Source organism: Nipponia nippon, unplaced genomic scaffold (genome assembly GCF_047370975.1).
Source record: "Nipponia nippon isolate SJK-2023a ecotype South Korea unplaced genomic scaffold, ASM4737097v1 scaffold_4, whole genome shotgun sequence".
Lineage (NCBI taxonomy): Eukaryota > Metazoa > Chordata > Aves > Pelecaniformes > Threskiornithidae > Nipponia > Nipponia nippon.
The window spans coordinates 41,808,183-41,830,243 of NW_028262358.1; the positions used below are offsets into that span (position 1 = coordinate 41,808,183).

General features: G+C 41.1%; 1 protein-coding gene across 3 annotated transcripts in view; it reads right to left on the reverse strand.

Annotated features, from left to right (window-relative positions):
- Positions 1 to 18,085, reverse strand: part of CHRM3 (cholinergic receptor muscarinic 3) — a 285,498-nt gene extending 267,413 nt beyond the window's left edge. For all 3 annotated transcript variants that reach the window (XM_087775357.1, XM_087775359.1, XM_087775358.1), the window contains exon 1: positions 17,944 to 18,085. The gene's annotated coding sequence lies outside the window, so the exon portion shown is untranslated. The remainder of the gene's footprint in view (positions 1 to 17,943) is intronic.
- Between the last annotated feature and the right edge of the window lie 3,976 nt (positions 18,086 to 22,061).

The window sequence follows — 22,061 nt, forward strand, 5'->3', positions numbered from 1 at the left end:
TTCTAGACTCTACATGTACAAAGCATCTAGAAGAGACCAAAAAACAGGTGAAGGAACGATGAGGCAAAACACAGTAGGCAGTTACAATTTTTAGTCAAATGTTTTTCTCATTATTCGATTCCCACCATAGAAGCCAACAGAGACTTTGAATGAAAGAGTGAAGGTTTCCAGCTCCTCAGTCTTAGACAAGCATTCACCCCCTCCTGTTACCTCAGGGAAATGCTAACAGTGTTTTGCAATCATACTCGTATCCGAAAGAAGTAATGAAGCTACAGTGATGTCTTACAAAAGCAGTTCATAACCCCAAAAATTGAACTTCAACTTGAAAGCTGTTTCAGTTTACATTTCAACTCTTTGTTTCATCCATGAAAGTTTCCACTTGTTGCTTAAAATAGCAAAGACGGAACATTTTTGTTTACTTCCACACAAGAACAAAATTCCCTGAGATATCAAGGCAATGAAGAATACATGTACATGAGAGAGTGGAACAACTTCTGTGGTCAAATTATTCAAGTACTCTGTATATAGAATTAGGTATAGAGGCCAGAGCTTTCTGTTGTTACTTTTTTGCCTATTGGCAGAAAGTAATTATTGACAAATTAATGAATGCAATTTTCATATTTTTGCAAACACTTATATAAAACAAATAAGAAAATTATCTAAGAAATGCATCTACTGTACCTATATTAACCTATAAGTATGCATACATGCCCAGACAACTTAGCCTTGACTCATTCCATCATTTTAAATGTAATTATGTAGGACTCACAGTGAAAAGAGCTCTTTTCCTCCTACTCCCACTTGCTCATCACTGCAAGAAAGCTATCATCTGGTCCTATGAGCAAAAAACCTCTCACATAACTGTACGTGACGACAAGAAGGGAATTTTCAGCTTCTGAAGACATACTACATCTATGCACATGTAATTAAAACTGAAGAGAAGAGCAGTCACCATTTATGGAAGCTCCTGCCAGACTCCCGCAATCCTGGAACAAGAAGGAGGGGTTGCAGAACTGTACTTACATACACATACCTTTATGTATTTAGTCATTACTCCTGAAAGAAGGTGCCAGTAAACAAACAACTCCCAAGAATATAACCTCTACTAAGATTACACATGAAAGGGTTTGGGTTGGGGTTTGGGGATTTTTTTTTTGGTTTTGGGGGGGTTTGGGTTTTGGGGTTTTTTTAACATTTTTTGCTGTGCCTTTGTCAGCAATTAATTTGCTTTATGTCTTGAAGTGACTCAACTTTTAATCCTCTTGCATTGTTTCTTATATAAACACAAAAGAAACTCGGAATTATAAATCTTTTGTCTTTTAAATAAAACTGTGAAGTCAAGAGATTGAATTAATTTTGGGGCATTCAACCTGAATTGCTATTGTTCAAGATTTTTTTTCTGGCAAAACAGAAACCGAACTGAATCATCTTCTGTCAAACAAATACATTACACTCAACCAACTAGGAAAAGGCATGTAAATACAGACTTAGGTTTGAAAGAGAAGCCCATGCACAGAGTTTACAATTGTCACTCAGGCCGAATGGTATCCTCAGAGGCAGCGGGGAATTGAACCTGTGGGTTCAAGCATACATTTCTGACTTCCCAAGAACACATTTACGTTTGAGACTATAATGATTTCCTTGGCAGGGCTTTTTCCAAAGGCCTTGAATGATGAACAGGGACAAGATACACAGAGACTGTCAGTCCCAGCTGTGCTCCTGCCCTTGCTACACAGACAGCCCAGCTACTCCTGAAGTAGCTCCAGGATTTCTGCATTTTATAGTCAAACACTTTCAGGCAAAGCAGTGGTAACTTCAGTTCCCCTGAAAACCTGAGGACTAAGCGTGACACTTGGAGGGCTGCTCAGTGGTCTGTGTGGTGACAGCAGGGGGCACAGCTACAGGACAGCCATCTCCCAAGTCACTCACATGCAACTCTTCCCTTCATGAGACACAGGCACTGGACCCTCCCACTGAAGCTATACTATGTGATATGAAACATATGGAGGAAGAAAGCATCTGACTTGCAATTAGGGCAGAAAGAGGGATGCTTGCTAAGGAAGGAAGAGGGATGCGACAGCAAGGCTGCAGTTCTTGCTCAGGTGGCTGCTAGCTGCTTACACAAGGTGTAACCACAACCTGCAAGCAATGCAAAAAGGAAGAGCTGGATGTTTGGGGCAGTCTCCAGGGAAGTGCCCACAACAACGTTCAAAACTCCTTAGAACAAAGCATGTGATGCTACCTTGTATGGTGGATGAACGATCTATCCTAAGTTAATGATTTTCCCCTTCTTATCCAGTGATGCGTTTTGTGGCTGTGCAGGCGTTGAGCTAGGCTGCTTCTAAGCACTCCTGGTCCAAAGTCTTCTCCTGAGAACACATTTTTTACCCCATCAACTCATCTCTTGACCTGCAAAGACACTTCACCCAGCCCTTGGGCTAAAGAGCAAATCTACCCAATCCAAAGAAATTTTGTCACTTTACTTGCTGAGAAAGCAGAAGAGCTCTTAAGTTATCTTTTCTGTTTCCTTTTCAGTGTTTGGCCTGACTGCTTTCTACAGTTAAAAGTAATGTCATAGCAGAAACTCTTCCATTTACCCCAAAAGGGAATTAGGACTTCTTGGAAACATTTTTAAAATAAACAGTTTCCTTACCCTGTTTAAACAATGATTGTTTAAGCCGTGGAGTCAAAATGACTCAGAGGAGTTGTACTTGTCATTGTACAATATTCAGCACGATCTACAATGTGACCAGGCAGCGATGACCTGTATTAATCATGGGCCAAAGTATAATTAAGGTAAAATTAATGGACTGTGATGGTCTGGCAATTGCTGTCCATGTTCTCACCCTTTCTGCTGGCTTGCCAGACTACTACGCTTCTGGTGGAGAACTGGTCTGCAACTGAGGCAGAGCACAGGAGTCCCTTTTGCACAGAGCAGACTCATAAGCAGACAAAAAAAAATGGACTCAATTTGTGTGAGCATACGGAGGAATTTTTTCCACCCTGATTATGGCAAACAGCTATTGGGCAGAAAAGCACTGGCAAACCTACCTAATTCAAAACTGCCCTGTCACTAAGGTCAACATGAGCTAGAAAACTGTCTGCTAATGTACTATCACTGACTGTAAGGGAGAAAACATTTCACTTCTGATCTATTACGTGATTTAAAATACCATGTCTTTATACAAAGAAAGTCTATAACCTTCCAATATCTACCCTAATTCTACCTTTCTTTCCCTATACAAGAGCTTCCAAATACCTTAGTCCACAATGACCCATACTCACTCATTTTTTCTCCAACATACACGATTCACTTCTCTCCTGTGACATACTTATGGTACTGACTGCAGTTCACATTAATGGTGAAATACCTGCTACACTGACACATAGAAGTACTGACTTAAATTTGTCATTGAAGGATTTTGCAGTAACCGAGCTCGGGGAAATCTTTGACTACTACAGCCTTATAGTTGAGTGAGAAACATAACTGCAGCCTCAGAAATAACAAACAGCTTCAAGAAAAAAGCTTTAACAGACGGCTGGGAAACTGGAAACCTACTTCCAAACTACTTCCTCTCCCAGAAAAAAACATCTTCACTTGACCCACCTCGTGGTCAACGTCCCACGGAATTAACTGCCACAGAATAAAACAAATTCTTGGGCAGGGGGGAGCTTTTTGTTGAAGTGGATTAGCAGCTCCATTTTTCAGAGGGAAAAAAATTAAAACCTTTGCAGAAATGATTCTTTAGTAACCAGCAGTTTACAAACTCACAAGCATATTGAGATACAGCTGAGTCCTACCATGACGGAGTCATGTTAAGATTATATACAAAGACTTCCATGGCCCAAATCTTGGTATTTCTCCCTCATTGAGAGGTGCCTGTGCGAATGCTTACACATGTCCAAGTCGGGAATACATGCTAGTGAACTATTTCAACACCACTTCCCATTATCTCACGTCTGCCATTGCCCCCAGGTCCCCAGTCCCTCGCTATCAGACAACTTCTACTGTGTTGTGGAAACTGAAAATATCTACCTAGATTTTCAAGGCATAATAGTAATGCCAAAGTTTTAAAGCACTGCCACTTCAAATCCACGAATGACAGAAAGTTAAAATTCCCCAATTCCTCCCCATTGACTAGAGTTATCATAAGCTTTAAACTCTCCTGGGTGGCCAGCCTGTCTCTGCGGTCAGATACCTGTCCTCATCTCCTTTCCCTGAATTTTAACTAAACAGAGTGGATTAATAAGAACAGCAAAGAGGAAAACCCATAGCATTAACTCAGTGAAAATAAGACTATTGTGTCCCTCTGCTGTCTACGCTAAAGAGTTTAAAAGTTTTGTGAGGTGGTAATATCGCTGTTATGGAACTGCAGAGATCCACTGGTCATGCCTGAAAAAATCAGATAAGTTCCCTTGACTGGAGCTAGTTGACTAATTTTTTACAGGCTTTGTCAGAAGAGTAAACAAATTCCTCAGTCCAGAGTTATTTCTCTCAGGGTGCTGTACTGAAGTTATTATGCAACAAATTTACTTTGTAGCATATGAAGTTTTGTGCATTTAAGCTCAACTCTCATTACAACAATTTCAAGGAACTCCTGAAATACAGGATTGGCAGCGAAAGTTTCTAAATATAAACATGGGAATTCACGACTCAATACTTACACACTTGCTTTTCCAATATGGAAACTGTAACACTCAGTTGACATTTTCAGTAACTTTCCTCTCAGAAAGATCAACAAACAATATAGAAGGAACACAGAAGCGTAGGACACCAAGGGTGTGCAAAAGGAAAACAAAGCAGCTGGTACACAGTCTGTCTATATAGTGCCTTTTTATATTACGTTTTTCCCCCAAGAGGCCTAAAAAGCTTCTGCTACAGGTATTTAAAATTCTCAGGGCTGGCAGAACCCAAGTGTACATAGTCGGTGTTCCTTGCAAAGCTGAAGATGACTTTAGAAGAGCTACAAATTGGCATAAGTAAATGCGAGGTAATGGGATGTGGCTAATTCATACCCATCCAGATGCTAGCCCCCATTTCTTTACATTAAGCTCTTTGGGATAAAATGTTGCAATGTATCACTTCTACAGCTGTCATACCATATTTACAATTACAAAAGTAAGACTAGCCTTTCAGTCAAACATACTGTGCATATTCTACTTTATACCTTCTGGTGACAGTACAGACTCATGAATAACTTTCATATTTTAAATGACTTCTTCTTTGCCCAAATCAGAAATTTTAGTTAACTTTATATGACCATCAATTTAGGTAAAGTTCAGCTGATTAACAACATGCAGCTGACTGTGCAAAGCTTTAACATACAGTAATCTATCCATTTTAAAGCATTCTGCACTACATTACTGCTGAAGCCATTTTCACACATTTACATGATATCCCAGTGACATCTATGATAACAGCTCAAGTGGATGTAACTTTTCGCTAAATCCAGACAGGATTTAGTAGCAAGGTAAAGCCTTGCTACTAAATAATGCAGTCTAGCAATCTGTTAATCTCATTGAAACACCAAGTTAAAGCTGTTGAAAACTGCTTAACCAATAAAAGTCACTAGATGCTCATCTTTTTGTTCTATATTCACCTTTCAGTCAGCATTCCCTCTGTCCAAATTTTGCTGAAAAGATAAAATACTAACCCATCACAAATCCATAATTAATCCTATTCCTATTCCAGCAATACTATATCAAGGACCTTTCACTCTTACAGTCTGATTCAGAATATGACTTTCTTACCTTCACACACACAATACAATTGGGGTTTAATCTGTAGGACTTCCAACTCTCCGTGTGTACCACTCAAGTTTCCCCAATAATTCATGTTTTTTTCCACACTCGAGCTCTATTAACAAGCACAATCAAACCCAAAAATTCCTACCTGAGGCTGTGGATAACAACATCTATTCTTATGATTTTGTGCTTAATTAGCTATTTAGAATATTTGTTCCAGTTCCATGATTCTCAAAACTAAAAGCCTTAATATATATACGGATCACTGCATCAGAACCAAATTTGTAAATAACATGCAAACAAGAATATTTGGAAAAATTAGAGAGCTAACCATCAGAGAAAAAAAAAAAAAAAAAAAGAGGAGACTAGAAATTCAGAAGGGAAATAATAATCCTCAAATGAAGGGTTCTGGCCTGGTTGTTACTCTGAACTAGGATCTGAGGAAGAATATTGCTTAAGCTTATCTTCACATGAAAATAGCTATGCATATTATAGCTTTAATCTCATTTAAATTAATATAATCTAACTGCTGCAAATAGTTTGGGGATATTTATTTCAATTTATTTTGCTTAAGTTGATTAGGACAGGCCTTGAAGTATGATTTGCACATGTACACTCCACACATATCATTGGTCAAAACAAGACCAGCCGGCCACCTATTTCTAGAATTTGCATTTCTCTTTCATTTTAACTAGGAGAGGGTAATACCTTTGGTAGAAAAAAAAAACAGGAGGATTTTTGAACCACTGCTACTGGAACACTCAAAAAAAAGTGTTATAAATAAAATACCCAAGTAAAACTGACCAGAAAAAACTATACTTTTCATTGTTCAAGCTTAAAAAAGGAAAGTAAACGAAAGTGAAATACAGGCTGAAGTGAAATCTCAATTTGTCAAAATCCAAAACAAACAAACAAAAAAACCACAAAACCAAAAAAACCCCAACCTTTAGCTTAATGGTGCTAGGTGTCACTCCACATCTTTAAGTAAGATGATAGAAATACAGCCAGATGGTGTATACATACAACCATCAAATTTACAAACACTTCTATAGTGCTTCCTCTTCATGTTTTACCTTTTAGGTTTAACCTTCTGCATGAGCTAGCCAAGCATGATGAATGAAGCTTTTCTGCATCTATTCATTACTCTTAATCATTAATAATCTAAGACACTTGGCGGGGGGGAATTAGGGCCAGAGGTGTCAGCACTCAAAAGTTTTTTAGTACACACATTCAGGCCTAAGCATAACTTACCATCTTAACCACTACAATTCTCAAGTTTCTTACAGAAATGTTTCTTTTTAGGACTTCTGTCAAAAACAGTACGGTAACTGTCTTGCATTCACGAAACTGCCAATACTAACTTGGAACTCGCCATGAGTTAGGTGCAAGACTTTCCACAATCCATGTAGAAATTAAATTAATAATTTAATATTGTAGATTCAACCCAGTTGCCACGAACTCAAAGCCTTGCATTTGTTTACACTGAGATCAGGAGCAGCAGCATTACCAATTGAAAAATCCAGAGAAAGGCCATCAGAAGTTATTTTTAATATAGCAAAAAATAAATACATAATGAAGGAAAATAGCTGCTAAACCAAAAAAACAAACACCATCCCAGTTTCAAACACATGGTCAATAAAAAAATTCTAAGTAATTGAAAGGAACAGTCTTGAAATTCATTTTTTTGGTATGTCCAACATTAAGATTCAGAAACACTTTCCTTATGACATCGCAACACCTGATTCCAGCTACAATACAGAAAGCAGGATCAAAGTCATGCAAGTCACACAACCACAAAAGGCTACAAACACAAGCGTTCTTAGTATGCAAATGTTCTTGTCATATAAATCAATACACAATGCAAATAAATTCTTACCCATCCCATTACGTAAGCCATATCAAGAAAATGTTCTCACCTTATAAAAACAGAGGGATGAGGGTTTGGGTCTTTTTGTTTGGGTTTTTTTTTTGTTTGGTTGGTTGTTGTTTTGTTTTTTTTAAAGGAACCTTTGCTTTCCATAACAGCTATAAAAACAGTAACTACACTGAAATTTAAGAGAAGTGGAAATAAAACTGTACAGCTGTTGTAAAATGAATGCATTATTCCTAGAAACAAACAAACCAACACACACATCAAATGAAGTTGATGAGAACTGACACAGAGAAAGATACTGGTCACCCATATGACTCATTGTACCACGCAAAGTTTCAAAGTGATACAACAAGGATAAGACCTCTGCATGCTAATATTGACAGGTTGCTAGATATTAGACATTTAGTTACATTAAAAAGTAATCAGTACATTACAAATTGTTTCAATTTCAATATTTTCTTCTTGGAAACAACATATCTAATCATATTTATCTTTGAACCTCCATTTTCTTAACTTGCAAATATGACAGCAAGTTAGAATTGTGTATGTGTCCTAATGCTGTGGGCAATAATGTATGTGAGATGTGCTTTTTTGTGTATTATTTTCTTTCAAATGCAGTTCACTTGATACCTGCTTTTTTAGGCCTCAACATCTTCACCTATATCCTGGATCTTAATGGATCTCCTGATCATTGCTGTCAGCCTACAAGAGTCATATAATCCTCATTCTTCCGTTTCAGGCATTTAAAAGTTTGATTTTACCATACCCATAATTCGAGAGCTGCTCCTGGCAGTTTACATCAGCAGCAGATTTGCTCACAAGTGCCCTGAAAAGCTTCAGCGTGTAATGCTTCATAAAGGTTCTGCGCTCCAAGTACCCATTTACTGAACCACATTTATGGATGGCGGACTCAACATATGCTTACTTAAATGAGTGGCCGAGAGTCCTACATCTATTAGGTTTTTTCAACCTAATTCAAGAAAGTGTTTAGTACAAATCTATAAAACTAAATCCATGCTTGCTTAGCATTCCTGAAGAGAAAGTCTTTCCAGAATCATGATTTTCATTTTACAACTTAACATTGTTATTTGGGGAGGAGGCAGGGGAGCAGACTAATATACATTAGTAAGAATCATGCTATCTATTCAGCTTCAATATTTTATTCACAGATAGGAATACATCACACTGAATGCAGAACTGAATGTGACAAATGACATTTTTCTTCCCCAAACTGGATGGAAAGGTAAATAACTTTACAATTCTCTTCTTCACAGCTTGTGAGAATGTGCTTTTAACGATGGATCATTTGGATTGTGCTTACGAGAAACATAGCTCATATTAAATATGATCTTCAGAATCATAGTAATGAAAATTAGATTTGAATGAATACTTTAATGAAATTTTTTAACAATAAAATAAATATCTGATACCTTTGATCACTGCGTATGAATCCAAAACTTTGATATCAGCACAAAAAACTCGTCAGTTCCCAAAGAGTGTGGACACTAAAGAAAGAGAATCACAACAGTTTTGTGTCCAAATTCATACAAATTTGTAACTTAGTTTAACTTATATCCATGAGATCCAGCTCAAGCTGGAAGCGTTCAAGCTAACAGAATTGCAGAAGAAAACCAGAAATTTCTAGACAGATTGCAGCAGAAAGTGATCCTGTCTTAGGCAGTCTTTAAAGACTAACTGAAATGTTTCTATGTATTAAACCCACTTTGCTTTTTTTTTTTTTAATCTCCTACCGTTTTTCAAGCATGAACAAACCTACTGCTATTTTTATAAACCTTTTTTTTCCAATCTTGCTTGCACATTTTTGCCTCTCTAGCATTCCCTTTGGCAAACAAACACAGCTTTCATTGAGTTGAGTGAGAACGAAAACTACTGACTCAGTAGTGAACAGTATAAACACCGTCTGTTTCTTCTGAAAAGCACAGTCCATCTTCACAAGTATCTGCACCTTCCATGTACTTGCTTTCACAAAACAACTGAATTTTTTGAATGGAGATATGAAACAGGAGGAAAAGTAATAGTCACTCGTATTTTTATTTGGAAGTCTTAGTAGGCACTATGCTTTTTCAGTGAAAACTGCATGTATGACTGAAAAGGAAAAGTCTGACAATCCGAGGAGCATGCCTATGACTGTCTATCAACAGGAAAGTCAAACACTATCTTCAGTTTTGTTGATATATTCCCTTATCACGCTGCAGCTTAAGGCCAAGGAAAAGGAGAACCAAAAATCTGCCTACCACATCATCGCTAGCCAGTAGCTATTGAACTGCAGTTTCCAGAAATGAAGCTACAAATTATTCTCATTGCTTTTCTATTTATACTAGTTCCTTTTGCATTGTACAGCATTATTTTTAGGAACTATTTTCTACAGCACAACCCTTTACCCCTAGAGCTGTAGTCCTGTAAGCTTCTCTTCCACGCACAGCTGAAGGTTAGTCTATTCAACTTTCTGCTTCAATGTAGACCTTTTCCTGTTTTTCAACAGTGTTAGTTCTAAAGTCATTCTTTGTTAGCTTTTTTACACTGCATCCAGACACTAGAGATCATCTTTTTCTGTCTTGCAGAGAAAATCTATGTCCTTTCTCTTAAGGGTGAACTTTCCCATCTCTTTCCACAGGAAATCCAAGATAATTTTATACAAAACAATAACTAGAAAAAGAATACAAACACAGAAATTTGAAATAAACAACTCTATCCCCCACCAAGCCTCCTTACTAGTTTTAAATCTCCCTGAATTTACCTCCGTAGCTCCAGATCTGAGATGGGACTCCAATTCTTTTTTTTCAGTCCTCCTTAAGGGACACTATTAAAGTGACTTTGCTCATTCTCTATCAGGAGATGCTTTCTGCAATAGGTATTTTAGAAAGATATTTACATACATAAATATTCCAGGGATCATTTGTCTTCTAAGAATCATGGAAGAAAAACACACTCAGCATTTCTTCACCATAGGCTTTTGTAATGCTGTTTTAGCTTTTATTACAGAATTTTCTTTAAGACTTCCCAGTTAACAAAGCCAGACCACTATGCTAATAAAAGGAATAACCAAGAGATACAACTTGAAGAGAGATTTCAAGCTTTGATTGCTTGAAAATGGTAACTTTGACATTATGCAAAGGGCTCCAGAGGGCTCTCCAAGAAGTGTTCCGACAAGACAAAGCTGTGGAGCTGTGGCCTTGCATGCAATTGCATTTTCAATATTTGCCTTCTACCAATTATTACTTGCAAGGTTAACAGTCTTTCCAGGGGAAGCAGAGAAGGTCTGGTGGGTGGCAGGGGCACTACATATAAGGAAACATACTTTAACAATATACAGAAGAGCCAGCCTTGACATCCAGTGAAGCACTATTATGAAAAAGCCGCCCGCTGCATGAGGTGAAGCAAGGGTCCACAGAGCAACCCTTCCTCCCCAGGAACCTGCCACATTCTTCCCAGGATCTCTGCCACAGGCACTTTCTTCCCTCAGCACCTGGAGTCATGTTGTTCCATTTTTCTGTGTCTTTTACCCTACCACCACCCTTCTTTTCTCTATCCTGTATATATCCAAGAGTCACAGGCTCCTGGCCTACTCCCTTCAGGCTTCCCTCGTACAAGCACTAATTCTCCTTTGACTATCCTCTTAATTTCCTTAATTTACAGTTTTCTCGTCCTTACCCTTCACCTGTCCTTATGCTCCCTTCTCACACAACCTTCTTCCACTGCAACCAACATCCTCAGAAACTCAGCTCCCCCTAAAAATTATAAGCTTTCACTACCTCAAAAATCTATCACAGGCAATAACACCAATCATGGACTCACAGTCCAAGACAGTTCCATTTTATTCCACTGTTCCTCAGGCATTTGGCACTTCCACAGCCCTTTTGCCTCCTGATTTGTGCGTGTGCATATATGGATAAATTCCCTTGTCTGCCTGTTATCAAGAGAAATGACAAGGTAAAATGCAAATAGCAATCCATTTCGATGAAAGAGAGAAGGATGCTTCAGCTGGTGAAAAAGTAGAGATAAAGCACTATCCAATTCTGACCTCATAAATTTGGATTGTTTGATGTCCGGCTAATCCTGAAACCCACTTAGGGTTTTCCCACACATCCACTGTCAGGGCTGAAGAACAGCCATCCTGATGCAGCAGTTTATGGTGAGACATTATTATTGGAGATAAAAATCTGCAGAGTATTCCACAGGGTGATGTACTTTATCTCCGAGGAAACACAGTGTGCTGTAATTGTTTGTTAGAACCAAGTATGCACCTTTGTACAGCAATTGGAGATGATTAATAAAAAGATAATTCTGAAAACTTTCAGGTTCTGTTCTTCCATGACAGTTTTGAGTGTCTGCATTACTCCCCTTCTTTTTAAACGAAAGTTCCTTAATCCTTTGAATAGTTCTTACTATTGTGCTTATTACATATTGAGATTGAATTTTCCTACTAATTGTCTGCAGTGAAGTTCGAAAGGATTTGTTGCTATAGCAATACTTCGTGTTGATTCAGAAATTAATGATAAAAGAAGTGGCAATTAGTACTATTAATTTTTACTAGAGAAACATGGGAGAGTGCTAAAAGGCTTCTGGTCAAAAAAAGCAGTAAGATTTTGCATAGGTGACCAATATAGAGCTTGCAGCTATAAACCCAAGCCTTTCATGTCATTAGACTCTTTAGGCATAATGGATATTTCATGCTTTAGAACGTAGAGCATGAATGTTGCTGCCTTAATACCCCAAGATGGACCCAGGCTCTGTTGTTTCAGAAAGTCCTAGAGAGCACAGGGATGTGTCTGCTTTCATACATCACGGCACCCTGTGGGACAAGCTCCTCTACATTAGTCTAAGGAAGGGTAATTCAATACTGTTCTCTACAGACTTGACACTGTTCTTTCAGTATTTTGCAGAGACCTTTCTTTTGCATTTTTAGTGAACGCAGGTATCTTGCTTCAAGATAATGACCTGCTTGCTCCTGAGTAATAGCCATGAAGCCAGTAAGTGTTTTCTAGGTTGTATGAAACCAAAAGTAGTAATTAATATTCTATACTAAGACTGCTATTATCTCACCAAATTATTTGTTTCTGTTGCAGCCCAGTACCTTCTATGAGGTATTTAAGGTTTTAGAGAGAATTGTCATTGCTTTTTTTAGGCTTGACTTGCCATTCGAATCCCATGAAGAATAGTGTGGCTCTACATAACTGCTTATAATGCAAGGCTGAAGGAAGCGAAATGCTTTGCTTCTTCAGTATGTATTTAGCAAGATTTTTTACAAGTACTATTTAACCACCTTAATAATGTATTTTCTGCTACTAGAAACCCACATAATTCCTGAACTCAATAAATTTACTTATTTCACAAGGAAATGATGGAGTTGTAGACTAGTGGCAGATTGCCCCTCAGAACTGTTTTATAAATCCTTGTGGATGATATATAGCATTTTTTTTTCCTTCAAGACTGTCAGGGTTATTTCCTTTAGATGCTACAGATGATACCCGAGACCTTCATGCAGGAATGTTGGGAAGATTTCTCAAAAAACGTTAATCCTATATGGTGGAAGGGCCTCCTCCTGCTTAGGAGAAGGACAGGCAGGAGTAAGGAGGCTGCAGGACAATGTATGTTGTCGTGACTCTGTAGACTTGACCTGGAAAGAGGTTCCTTTACTTCTCACATGGAGCTCAAAGGCCCACACAGAGCCCTTGGCATCTGGCTCCAGTACACCTAATGCTGTCAAGTAAGGTAGCAATGGACAGAACGGTAATCATGAATACAGCTAGAGCTAAGCAGGCAAACAATATTGCACAAAACACTTTAGCCAACCACAGGCATTGAGATTAGATCATTTTCTTTAACAGAAGTAAGGCACATCAACAGAGGCATGTCACAGAAATTCCAAGCATTTTTTTTTTAATCCCATCCCCCCAAATTTCTTAATCCTCTATGAATTTATAAAGAAGAGGGAAACCTCTGACTTTTTGTATTAGAAGGTTTTGCGTGTCACAATTAATCCTTTTCCATGGGGATATACTGGGAATGCAGAAGGACAGATTATCATCTACACACACTGGGAGATTATCCTTACACGTCATCACACTGCCTTCTCGTTCAGGGGTGGAAAGAAAAAAAAAAAAATCAGAAATAGTCATTATTGAGCACAATTCCATCAGCTGTTGAATATAACTGGATAATCCTGAATCCCCCAAACACGTTCACTACCCTGACAAGAACTTGCTACAAATTACCAGAGGAGCCACAATCTCCTGGAGGTCAAAACCAGGCATAATGCTCACACCAGAGACCAGGCAAAGTATCAGATGGTTGGTCTGCATAGAGCTCTGCGTACTGTGGCTACACTGATGTAGTGCATCTGGCTAAATGAACAAACCCCTGAATTTGCTTGCAGGGAAGTTTTCTAAATTAAACAGTTAGGGTTTTGTTTACTCCAACTTTAGAACAAAAGCACAGAAAACAGAGGAGGAAAGGTAATGGCATTGACAAGTGGCTGCATTTTCAAATCATATCCAGGAAGACATTTTCCCATAATCCATACTGTAGCTGTATTATTAAATATTTCTCTTTAACTATCTCCATCAAGATTAATTTACAGAAGTATCAAACTCCCTCTAGCTCTCATTTCACCAACTGAATATTTATCATTTGTAATATAAATTACATCTTTTGCTTTTGGTTTTCCAAAAATCTTCTAACCATAGAAAAGACCTTGCCTTCACTTTGTAAACATTTAATGAAGAAATTTGCTTAAGCCTACCTTCCTCTACACTAATTGATGCCTCTACCATGAAACCACATACTCGGAATAGGTGAAAGGGTTAATCTTCCATCCTCTCCTATTTTACACACAGTCATTTCAACAACTTATATTCAGGAGAATGTCTTTTCCTTGCCCTCACTGAATCTCCTAGCCAGGCTTGCACATAGAAGGGTTGTGTTCCGATGGCACTCAACCAAGGCACAAGGAGTAGAAAGTGTCGCAGCATGCTCTTATCCTCTCTCAAAACAAAAACGAGACATGTACAACTCCTGAGCATGATGTCCCAATCTAAATATGGCACGCCAGGCTTATACTAAATTAATTTGTTCTGTTTTGCACCCCAACACCACCAGGAACATACCCCAGTGCATATTCTACAACACTCTTTGTTGGATGGACTGAGAGGCATGGTTTGTGTGTCTAGAGGTGTAGCTGATGTACACTCTCCCAGCATCTCTAACTGACAGAGTTTCACACGTTACAGCAGCCATGCAGTCTAGCAGAATTGATGTTCTTCTACTGAAGAAACACACAGAATGAAGGCATGGAGGATGTAGCAATGCTGTTGAGTGAATTTGCAAAACAGACTACTTTTGGTGTTACCAGGGTCTTTCTTTTCATTCCAAGCTTACAGATCCATTTATGCATTTGTTACATATTCACAAACTAAGGTGCTTAAATATAGCTGAGGATACTGATAGAGGGGCACTGCATATCCTCCCCCACATATTCTTATCCATACTGCTCCTTATTTTAAAGCCTAATTATATGTCTTCATTAAATGAAAAGCTGCCACTACAGTAAGGGATACTAATAACATTAGTGAACTGTTCTATCATATTATGTACTAAACTCAGCAACCATGCATTTACATGCACTGAGCAGAGCTTTCATTGCCTTCAAATACCTCCCAGATACTTTGTCTCATCCTCAGAGCACCACATCTGCTTAGAGTACAACCTCTTCTTAATGGCAAACAAGCCATAATACGATAATGGACAAAATTAATTAAGGTCATCCAGATCACTTCAAACTTTCTTCTAGTGTCAAGCACCTTTTGCACTCCTTCCCCTTTCTTTTCGAGTCACACAACACTGCCTAAGTACAGTAATTGCCAGCAAAAAAAGTATGCATTTAGGCTTTCTATCTGCTAAAATCAAGACTGAGGGAGGAGGGAAGGTATGAACATAAGAACCATAATGTTGCAGTATTTACGTAGGAGAAATTTCCACCTTAGTCATCACAGATTTTTCTTTAGCATTTCAGGAATTGGTCCTGAAAACATACATAGCAGTAAGACTAAAATCCAAATACTAATGCAAGAAAGGGAGGTCAGATAGTTTTGAAGCAGTAACAATAGCTTTAGAATGGAGAGCACCATAAGTGTGACAATTTTTTAGACCATCTTACAAATTAATCAAGACATTTTAATCCTTAAATTACAGTTCTAAGTCTTAGTGTTACGACCACAGTGAGCACTGTGTTTGTGATGTTTCATATGGTCATGGTTGGTTTTCACCATGAAAACCTACTTCTGCGACTGCTACTCTAAAATACATTGATAAGTTGTTGGATGAAGACTATATTACTATGAGTAAGATGAAATTTAAATTTCTTTCAGTAACAGAAGTAAAAATGGATTGCACTTGACAATATACAGATATATGATATAAAGCATGCAGTTGGCTCCCTCCAGAAAGTTACTATTCATCTACTTTCAAATTATATGAATTTGCACCTCACAACAGCTTCTGTAGTAAATTAGGTTCTATTTCCTTTGAATGAAATGTGAAAGAATACAAAACTGAATGTCTGGGTTTGGTGGCAGAGTGCAGCTGGTAGAAGAAAAGAAGAAAACTTGCAACCTGTTTTGATACAGCTGGCAGCAAGTCAGATGAATTTCATACTGGATTATCCCTGGAGTATTTCATTGCTTTGCTATTAAAATCCAGCAAAACTGCTACATCCAAAATAGTCCAATAGAATGGTTTTCAGTGTTTCAGTTCAAGTCAACTGATTCTTCTTCCCTAAAGCTGAAGTTACCCTGTTAACGTGCACACAGCACTGAAGTAAAAACACATTACTTTGTATAAGATTCAGCACTAGAAAACATAATCTTCATACTGCTCTACAAAGCAATCACGTACATGCAAAAGCTTCTGGTAATAACAGAACTATTAAAAAAAAAAAGAGAACAAAACATGAAAACTTTTTAGGACACACAATATCAGAAAACCCTGCAATACTTCTTCCATGCCACAGAGAACTGCTACCGTACGAGTGACCAGCTTGCTTCCATGCTGAGGCACATTTCTGAAAGCCACCAAACCGGGCTTCCATTCTGGAGAAAGCAGAGTTACCTACTGCAGTCCTGGTCCAACACAAGTAAGCAAACCGAACATTGTCAGATTAAATATACAGAAGCAGGTGAAATAAAATCAATATATATGATTCACTGACTTCGAGGTGTATGGGTATGTAAATAAAAAAAAAAAAAATGAACATTTCAGTCAAGGTAGGGTGTAAACACAGGAAAATATATTGCTCGGGCAAAAACATCCTCAAGACATATCCTGGCTTTTGTTTGCTTTTTTATTTAAAGTTTCTCGATGTGTATCAGCAATATTGAAGTTACAGTTCTTCTGCCTGTGACTACTTCTATATATGGTCAGCACAGATATTTGCCGGGATTTGCATTTTTCCAAAAGTAATCCCAGACAATCAGAAGCCTGTTAATCAGCAAGAAAACCCACACGAGCACATTTGGGTTTCTCTGCCCTGAGACTTACACAGCGAAGGGAATACGGCTAGCTCTGGTTTTAAGCAAACACTTGGGCTCTGCTTCAGACACTCCTGTGGGTGCGCTGGCAGCGCACACCCTGCCCACCGATGCCTTCCCAAACTCCAGCGGCACGACAGCCCACACTCCGGTACGGCCCCGAGGAACCTCGTTGATCCAGAACGGAGGAGACACCGCACACGGTGCGCGGGGAGGCGGCGGGGGCACCGACCGGCCGGGGGAGCCGCGCACCGCTGCGCCCTCCCGCACCGACCCAGCGGGACGAGCCCGGCAGCCGGCGGCACGTCGAGCCGTGCTCCGGGGCTCCCGGTGCGAGCCGCCGCAGGACGGGACGGCCGCGCTGTGCGGCCGCGGTCCCCGATCCCACCGGCGGGGCGAGCCCGCGGGCGGGCGCGGCGGGGCGGCCGGCACCTCGCCTCGCCGTTCAAGGGGCGCAGCCGCCCCGGGAGCGGCCGCTCCTCCGAGCACCGCGGGAGGGGGGCAGCCCCGCCGCGGTCCGCGGAGCCCCCCGGCGGCCGCCGCCCCAAGCGCAGCCCCCCGCCCCGGGCGGACGGGGAGCGGCAGGCGGGAGTCCCGCGGCTCCTCAAGCCGCCCCGCCGCAGGGACCGTCCCCGCAACTTTCCCCGCGGGGAGCCCCGCTGCGCTGCCGGCCCGGGCGGCCCCGCACGCCGCTCCCCGCCCCCGCCGCCCCCGCACACAAGGGAGGAGAAACAAACAAAAGCCCCTCAGACCCTCCCAAACCGGCGTTTCCCTTCCTACCTGCCCGGCTCCCGGCGACCCCGCACCGCCCGCTCCGCGCCGAGCGCTCCCCGTGGCGCCCAGGTGGCGTTAGGAGCGCGCTTCCCACGGGCGGCGCGCCCCCGGCGGCCGGCACATCCCCCGCCGGGCGCCGCCGGGAGGAGGGCGCTCCGCACCCGCCCGCGCCGCCGCCGCCGCACCTGTGCCCGGGCAGCGGCACCGCCTCCTTCAGTCTCGTCCCCGGGGTGGGCGGGGGCGCGCCCGGACCCCTCGCCCCGCGCCCGCCGCCGCCGCCGCCGCCCTCCCCATGCAGCCGCCGCACGAGGGGCACCCGGCCGCCACCGCCCGCCGCGCCGCTCATTGGCCGGCCCGCGCTGACCTCACGGGGGCCGGCCCCGCCCCGCCCCTCCCGCCCGCCGCCCCCGGCCCGGCCCGGCCCGGGCGGGTGCCCCGGGGCCGCCCCGCGGGGAGCCCGGCGGCTACGGGCGGGCTGCGGCCACCGGGCGGCACCTCCGAGGCGCGATGCCGGGCGGCCGGCGGTCCCGCGGCGTCCCTGAGCCGGTGGGACAGCGCGGGGGGTGGCGGTGTGCGGGCGGGCGGGCGGGCGGGGATGAGCGACGGGGTCCTGCCCGCGGCCCCTGCCGCGGGGTGCAGGGACCTCAGGGCAGGTTCACAAAAACCGTCCCCTGCCCTTGCGAGCTGCCTGCGAGGTAGAAGTGACTCGCAGAAAATGAGATGCTGCGGGGAAGTCTTCCATTAGTCTGTGATAGTCTCGTCTCTTTCTTTCCTTTTTTTTTTTTTGGTATCTATTTTTATTGGTTTTAATTGAGACATATGAGCAGCTATTGCTTGAAGATTGTGGTCCTGCTTGTGGAAAGTAAATAATTTTCCGTTGCATATTAAATATGCCTCTTAATGGAGCATATAACGTCAACCAAGTCACATATATCATCATATAGCTCCGCAATGTATATTAATGTGGTATTGATTCATTTCTAGCAATCTTTCAAAAGACCTGCTTAGAATATTCTCCCCTTTCAGCTAATCGGGGCATGCTGTGAACTCACAGAAAGCCAAATAATGCATTAAGGTATGCTTATGCACAATTAAAACATGTTAAACCAGAAGAACATAGGAAATCCTTTGCATTTTAAAAGATCCTGTAAATGTACATGATAAATTATTACAGCAAACTGAGGTGTGCCACACTTCTGTGTTTCTTCTGTCATAAAAGATTAATAAATTCAACTTGAAATCATTCAACACAAAAGAATTTCAGAATTTAGCACTTGTTTTCCAGTCTTCATTGCTTGCTATAAAGTTGCTATGGCACAAGGGAGCAGGGGGTGTTCTGTTTGCCTGCTGGTGTATTTCTTGCTTATGTGCAAGAGAAAAGTTTACAAACTGGTGCTCTGGAAAATATAAATAAAACAGCAGTATGTACTTTGGAGGGTTCTAATTCTCTGTTAATTTTATAAATAATATTATTTCCATTATCTACTACCTTCAGAAAAAAAATTGATAAACTTGGGGTCTGTTTTGCACCTTACGCATCCAGTGAAGAAGGATTACCTGCTTGGTAGAGGTCCCTCCCTCTGCTACTACAGCGCGGCCAGCCCCGGCTGGTTGGTTGTCTTCACCCTTTGCAGTGCTCCATGCCCGCCGTGTGCTACAGCCGCGTGCTACAGCCGCTCAAGCAAGGGGCTGCGTCCGACGCCCCGATGTCAGGATTTTCACAGAACGTGCCATAGGATCCTTAGTGACAAGTAGTTGTGACCAGAGCCTGTGAAAGAATATACAAAATTTTGGGTACTAAATTTTGAACACTTAAAAAATAAATTAGGAACCTGCTGTTTTTCAACAAATTCAATGAGTAATTCATATCTCCCTAAAAAATACCTGTGGGATGAAACAGCAAAAAAAATAAAAAAAGTTCTTACACATAAAAAATCAAGACTTTTTGGTGTGCAAAGATTCGTCTGCTCTTGAGCTCTGCATACGTTTGCTTTACTGCCCATCCAAGCTTTTCCTTTTACCTTGCATCTAAAAATAGTGCCAGAAATAACTCTAAAATAACTCTGTACCCTGTAACACTAGGCTGGGGTTTCAGAGCAGCTGAGAGCCGCTGCGGCCGAGTCCTCTCAGGTGACCCTTCAGAGCATGGGTTGTCCTTGGAGTTTCTGCAGCTTGGCTGCCAAGGGCTCAGCACCCCTGTGCGTCGGGGATGAGGTCACAGGATACACCCCTGTTTTTTAAGATTATATTAGATAGAGTGTATTTCTTTTATGCCATTGAAGCTGTAGCTGAAAAAAATCCTAGGTAATTTGACCATCTTTTCCCCTTTGTCTCTTGTATTAGCTGTTACATTTGCTTAAGAGCTTCCCAGTTCTGAGCACACAAAATACAGCTAAGATGATCTCAGGTTGAGGTGGATAATATATTAACACATGGACCATTCGTATGGGCAGAAAAAAAAAATCCCAAATGGTGAATCACAGTATGATTAGACCAGGGTCAAAAGTACATAGCTTTGTATCTACCATAACCTCACTAATTCCTGAGGCTGTGGCAAAAATCATCTATATGATATAATGCAGAATGTATTTCAGAAAGTACGTTTTTTTAAGATTCAAAGCAAGCTGAGATCAGCTTGGCTTTGAATTTGCCTTGCTTTAAGACACATATCAATACTTTATAAATCAGAGCCCAGTTACCTAGTACAATTGTGTACCATAAATATGTTTAACCTTGAGTCATGCAAAATGAGCCTTTAAAGCAAGCGTATACACATTAGAATCAATGATCCTAGAAAACACATATTGGATAATGTCTTGTATAAAGAAGTAAGTGTCAAGACAGTCAAGGAACTGTTTAGGGAAGCCTAAGGTAGGGGAATAAATTTTGCAGTGACACTGCTAAATAATACCCTTTACGGAAAAAATCCATTGACTTTAACAAAACCTTTGGCTGAGCAGAAACCAGAGGTTTAAACCTGCATAGTACAGCTCCTAGGTATAGTAGAGCTCCTAGGTATAATATGAGTCTTTGCAATATGTTCTTAAGAAGGGACAGAAGTGAAGATTAATTAGAAGACTGTTGGTTTGTTGGTTTTTTGTTGTTTTGTTTTTTTTTTAACTAGGAAAGATTACTTGATTATCTTTCATAAGGTATCTATGGGAATAAGAAGCAAATCTGGCATCAGAAGTTGCACATCTCTCAACATCTTGATTTATTTCTCTTCTCACCGAACAACATAGAACTTACCTGCCATGTGGGACTCACTGGAGGATCATGACCAAGTCACCGTGAGCATGCCAGCCCTCGCAGGTAACAGCACTGCAAGGAAGGTAGGGACATACAAGTGAGTGCTGTGCGGCTGGACGACTGGACAGGCTGATGCACAACCCACACTTTTTGCTACACATTGAGGACCACTGAATTTGTGGCCTCATCTTTGATGATTCTGCATCCTTGGCCTCCTGCGTTTTTTTGTGCCCGTGTGCGTGCCACTGCTGTTCTCAGAGTCTTTGCAGTCATCCCCTGGATGCTCTGTGGTTGTGTATTTGCAGCTAGCATCCAAAGAAACTCATTAGGAAATCAACTCAATTGTCTCTATTGAGCACTCCTTGAAGTTATCCTTGAAGGACCTTCTTGGGCAAGACCACTTCCTTGTCCATGGTGTCATTCACCACATGGAATCCAGAATCACATAGTTTCATTCAGAAATTCAAATGATTATGATCATATTTTACTTTTTGCTCCCTCCTTTTTTACTCCTCTGGGACATCAGAACCTCATGTTGGCAATAGTTAGGAACTTCTAATTTTAAGCTTCCATTTATTTCTGAACACTTTATATCCATTTGTCTTGCTTGACAATACTGGCCTTGACTTGAGCTAGCTCACCGTTCTCCTGTGTTTTAAGAGCTTTATAATGCCCTCTCCATAGTTTTGCCAGGCTAAACCTGTGCTTTCCTAGTCTTGTTTTGTAACACAGGTTCTTTTCTCTTCTGCTTATCTAAACTGCATTTGTGTATTATCTTTATTTTTGATTTGAGTTTCCTTCAATATGGGTGAAATTATATACCAGTTTTAGACAAGGTGCTAAATATGACCAGTTAGAAAGAGCTCAGAAGTGGT